Source organism: Vitis vinifera, chromosome 13 (assembly GCF_030704535.1).
Source record: "Vitis vinifera cultivar Pinot Noir 40024 chromosome 13, ASM3070453v1".
Lineage (NCBI taxonomy): Eukaryota > Viridiplantae > Streptophyta > Magnoliopsida > Vitales > Vitaceae > Vitis > Vitis vinifera.
The window spans coordinates 14631621-14637620 of NC_081817.1; positions in this window are offsets into that span (position 1 = coordinate 14631621).

Sequence of the window (6000 nt, forward strand, 5' to 3'; positions counted from 1 at the left end):
ACATATGGTGAGTCAAATGAGCTACAAATTAATGATAAAAGCAACATCAGGAAAATTTTATAGTATTTTTTACAAGCAAATGGTATTAAATTTTATGCTTAAATCGCATCATTACTACATGATTAGTATCCATGTAAATGAAGCAATATCTTAGTGAGGGCTCCCAAGCTCCTAATTAAGTATTATTATCATGTAAAAGATGATATAAGGGTGGTAATTCTTGATGAAATCAACCTATAAATAGGATTGAAAATGACATGAAACTAGTGAGTTCCATTAATTGATGTTGATCATATTTTAGGCTGAAGTTTTCAACCCGAATGTAGACTTTCTTTTTGTCCTCTTAGCACATGTTATCCTATGATTGTCTTCCCTCATCCATGTTCCTTCAGTGCATACATACTTAGGATCCTTTTCTGAGTCATTTATTGTGTCCTTATTAGTTGTTCATTGTTACTCACCTTATCATTGTTTTTGGACCTCTTTTGGGGATATGTATTAGAGGAATTTCGTCTCTCTAATGTGATTTTACTATCCTTTAGTTTTATCTTAAGAGTTTGTTTTCATTCGTAAGTTTTCTTTTGATTTTGGTTTTTTAACTTGTTTTTAGCTTTATCTTTGTTCTTAGGTAAATTCATTTAGTTGCATTTTAGGAAAATTCACTTAGTAGCACTTTAGGTAAATTCATTTTAGTTTCATTTTAAGAAAATTCATTTAGTTGCATTTTTAGAAAATTCATTTAGTTGCATTCTAAGTAAATTCATTTAGTTGCATTTTAGGTAAATTCACTGAGTTGCATTTTAAGTAAATTCACTTAGTTGCATTTCAGGAAAATTTACTTAGTTGTTTGTAGTTTAGGTAAATTCACTTAGTTGCATTTTAGTAAATTGACTTAGTTGTGTTTTAGGCAAATTTACTCAATTGCATTTTAGGAAACTTCACTTAGTTGCATTTGAGGAGAATCCATTTTATGTATTTTTAGGTGAGTCTCATTTTTTCATTTTAGTGAATTTCATTGGTGCATTTTTGTAAATTAAATTATTGCATTTTTAGAGATTTTTCATAACATACTTTGAAAGGCTCTCCATCTTCTATAAGAGGATAGTATGCAACATCAGTTGGCATAACAAACTCTGAGTGCTAAGAAAGTTATCTTCTTTCTTGGATTGACCACCGCACTTTAGGTATCTTATACTCAACTGGTACTTGTTCATTGTGCTGTAGAATTACTTTAAAAGATTTTAGTTATTCGTGTTTTGACTGTTTGTTTTCAATGAAACTTATAGTATCCGTCTTTTTCATTAGTGTGTTATCTTCTTCTTCACTCTATAGCATGTCTTCTACAAAGATGACATTTCTATTGATGATAACCTTGCAGACAATGGGATTTCACAAGCAATAGCCTTTTACTCCATTAGTATACCCCAAGAATATGCATTTTCTGGATTTTGGATCCAACTTTATTCTTTCTTGGTCATTATACCTCACATAAACAGGACACCCAAATATATGCAAGGAGGAAAAGTTCACTGGCTTACTAATCCACATCTCCATAGGTGTTTTCATCTCAATTGTTGTTGATGTAGACCAATTAATTATATAGCAGGTAGTTTTGGCTGCTTTAGCCCAATATGTTTTGGGCAGTCTTGCAGTCTTCAATATAGCTCTCATTCATTTTGTAAGAGTTCTATTCATCCATTTTGTTATAAAGTATAAGCAATAGTTTTTTGTCTTTGTATGTCTTCTTGACTATAAAATGCATCAAGCTCTTGGCTACAAAATTCTCCTCAATTGTTTGTCCTCAAACATTTAATCTTTTTTCTCATTTCAAGCTCCTTGTACGCTTTAAACGCTTTGAATACTGGAAAACATTTGACTTTCTCTTAATGGGATACACCCAACATCTTCTAGAATAATCATTTATAAACAACACCAAATAGTTTGTGCTCCTAAGAGATGTGACCGGTGATTCCCAAACATCATAATGAACCAAGTCTATAATGCCCTTACTTCTTATAGTAGATCTACTGAATCTTAATCTATGTTGCTTATTGATAACACATGTTGCTTACTAATAACACAATGCTCACAGAATGGGAGACTTGTAGTTTTGAGTTCAGGAAACAATTTTTGATCAAAAAGAATTTTCAATCATTTTTCTTACATGTGACCAAGTTTGCAATGCTACCGCCTCATTGTTAATTCTTCTCCAGAGTTTGCAACAGAAGCCTCTACTTGTTGATATGTCCTCCCATGCAACATGTATAGATTTGTAGTAATCTTTTCTGCCTTCATCACCACAAACACACCTCTAATAACATTAATGATTCCCTTTATAGCATGAAATTCATATCTAAGGTCATCTAGTTGTCCTATTGATAGCATATTCTTCTTTAAGCCTTTTTACATGTTGTATCTCTAGAATAATGTGACTCACACCATCATTCATCTTTACTTTGATGAAGCCAACACCAACAATCTCCAAGGCATGATCATTACCCATGTACACTAATCCTCATGAGATAAGTTCATATTGGTGAAACCATTTTCTATGAAAAGTCATATGTCATGTTGTTGTTGAGTCAATTAACTAAACTTCAAATCATTTTCTAACTTCTGCAATTGTTGTTGCCTCACTGTACAAGATTTTGTCTTCAATTAAAGTACTTACTACACAACTCTGAGTATTTGATGGCTCAAGTTCTTTCCCTTTCATGTTTTTATCTACCTCTCCTTTGTAGTGCCAACACTATTTTTTTACTTGTCCTTGCTTTCCATAATGATAACATTTAACTTTCTTCTTACCTTGGGACTTTGATCTATTATGTTTACTCCCACTAGAACCACGTTTTGTTAATCTCCTTTTAGAGATAATTAGAGGCTCGATTTGCTAAGAAGATATTATGTCTTCCTTGTTTTTACGCCTACTTTCTTCCTTAAGTACAATAGTCGCAACATCATTAAAGACCAGCATTGTTCTCAATGCACCATTGGCCACATTTATGATGAGATGATCATATGAATCAGGTAGACTTTGGAGTAGAAGTTCAACACATTCCTTCTTTTCTATACTATGTTTTATTGCTGATAGTTGAGAAAACAGAGTTTTTAGGGTGTTGATGTGTTCAGTCACCGAAGTTGATTTTGACATCCGAAGAGTGTAGAGTTTTCTTTTCAAGAAGATTTTGTTGTACAACGACTTGGCTTCATATAATTTTGTAAAAGTATCCCAAATTTCTTTTGCTGATTTTAATTTTAAGATGTTTGATAGTATATTATCTGCTATTGCTAAATGCAAGCTTGCAATGACATCCCCATCCATTTGCTCTCACTTTTTATCTTCATCATTTTTTGGCCTTTCACCAAATGCTTCTAGGTAATTTTCTTTCCTCAAGATGGCTTTCATTTTCATTTTCCACAACCCAAAATTGCTCCCATTGAATTTTTCTATTTCAAATTTTGTCGTCATTTGTTACACTTTTACAGTAAATAGTAACCCAGAATAGTAGTTAAGTGGTTGTGTTAAATAAACCAAAAAAGTCTCAAGGAAAGAAAAGGAGTCATAGTGGTCCCACTTTCCTTAGGCTCTTATCGCCCTTTTGATAGAACTTTCCTAGACATGTACTAACCACACAAGTAACCACCTATTGTCCTAAACTTAGGCTTTGATACAATTGTAATGCAATGATACCTAGAGCGATAATTTGAAAATAGAATAATAAAAAAGAAAAATAGGACAATAAATAAAATAATGGGAAAAAAATACTTATATGATAAAACCTTCTTAATTAAAAAGGAAACTTCCACATGACAAGATCGAAAAAATATCCATTATATGAAGATAAAATTACAACCTTTCTCTCAATTATGATGAGAGAACATAAAAGCTTACAAAAGAATGAAAGCCTTTTTTGGGATGAATAGTATAAGGGGTGGAAGCCTCTTTTTATAGGACAAGGAAGTTCCCCCCTTTTTGTTTTCTTCCTATGTGGAATGACTTCAACCTTAACAAAATACTGGAAAAACTGCTTGTCCTCTTTCTTTCATGCACTTATCTTGGTCAGTTCATCTAAACACCATTTCAATTGAACATAATATTTTTTTTAAATGATCACACCCTTGATTCTTCAATTGTTTTCAAGAGTTGTGATCCGATCATTTCTCCTCTTTGAAGTTTGTCATATTTAAAGGTGTGAACGTGTTTTTGACACAATGCCTTGAAAAAATGATGGGTGAAACCATCATGAGTGTTTTCCATCTCTAAAACTCAAAAGCATATCATATCTCCAATATTCGATAGTATGAGAAGAAGGGGAAACTCTTTTTCATGCTCATGAAAGACATTGTTAGGTTGTTTATGGCCAAATTATAGGGTAAATGATATTTAAGATCCTTTCTAAGGGGGAAAATAAAGTGATATAGGAAGCTAGGCTACTTCTTATGATTTTCTAAGAAGTTTTAATCTTGGGAGATATCAAGAAGGTATGAAATTTATGTGCATGAAATTTATGTGAAGAATGAAAGGCTCTTTTGAGGCTCATGGAAGCCATGTAAGAATTTTATGTGGCCTAGTGTATATTATTATGTGATATTCATTTAAATATCAAATTAAACATTATGGTCTAATAAATAATAAAGCTAAAATCTTATTTGTTAGTTTTCAGGAAGTTAGTTTTCTAAATTAAAGGCACTTTGATGGAAAGTGTACTCCTTATTCTATAAGGAAATTGATCTTCTCTCCACCTTGTAAAATAAATGTTCTATTCGATCAATAATACATATGAGAGAAAACCTAAGGATAAAAGGGTTACTATCATAAGTTAATTCTCAATCAGAATATTCACTTAAACTTAATCATAATAGGTTTGATTTATAAAGAACTTAACTAATTAATTTGTATTAATGAAGAACTTAATTGAGGTTAAGTTCTCAATTATAACATCTATCTAAACTTAACTATGATCATGTTTCATTTAAAAAAAATAGCTAGAGTTAAGTTCTCAATATGCAAAGTTAAGTTCTCAAAATTTTGAAAGAGTTACATAGTTAATTTCTTAAAATCAAAATATTAACTCGGACTTAACTAAAATTTTGATTCTAAAATTTCACATGAACTTAGCCATCGTTATGATTCATTTATAAATAACTATGGAGGTAAGTTTTATAAATCAAAATTATTCACTTGACTTTGATTATGTATCAATCAACACCATATAAAGCATTAATTGAAAACATGTAACAGCGTCCGCGGATTTTTATTTTTTTTTTTCAAATTTCAAATAATTAAAAAAAGAGTTTTGAGAATTTTTTTTAAACAAGTTAGGAAGAAGTTTCCTTAAATAGTGATAAAAACTCCTTTACTCGGCTTAGTTATCGAGTCATAGGCGGACTTTATTATTGAGGCATAAGTGATGCATAAAATGTGCAATAAAAAGTAAATTATTAATTATTAGTAGCATTATTAGTACTTATTATTGAGACTTAATAAAGAATTATTTGATTAAAGTGGATAAAATAATATTTCAATTCGTAAAATTAATTCTTTTTAAGAAAATCCATCAAAATGATCATTTTAGGAAAAAAAAAATATACTTTTTCTTTTGTTTCCCTCAACAATGAATTTGCTTTATTTTCACCTTACCTTTTTTTGTAATTTTTTCTCTTATCTTTTCCCATCTTCATTGATGAACATGAAAAATGATTAAAAAAAAATGTAAACAACTAATATTATTTTTTTTAATATTCTTTAATATTAAAAAAAATCTAAATTCTTACTTCACCATTATAATTATAATTAAAAAAAAAACTCTCTATTGTTAGATATAACAAAAGGAATTAAAAGAGATAATTAGTCCAAAAATAGTTGAAAATCTTTTTTTTTTTTTTCATATGGTAAGTTCAAAAGATGGTAAGTAATGATTCCGGTTTGTAAAATTTTGTTGTAGTTTTACTATTATAAATTAATTCTCAATCAAAATATTCACTTAAACTTAATCATAA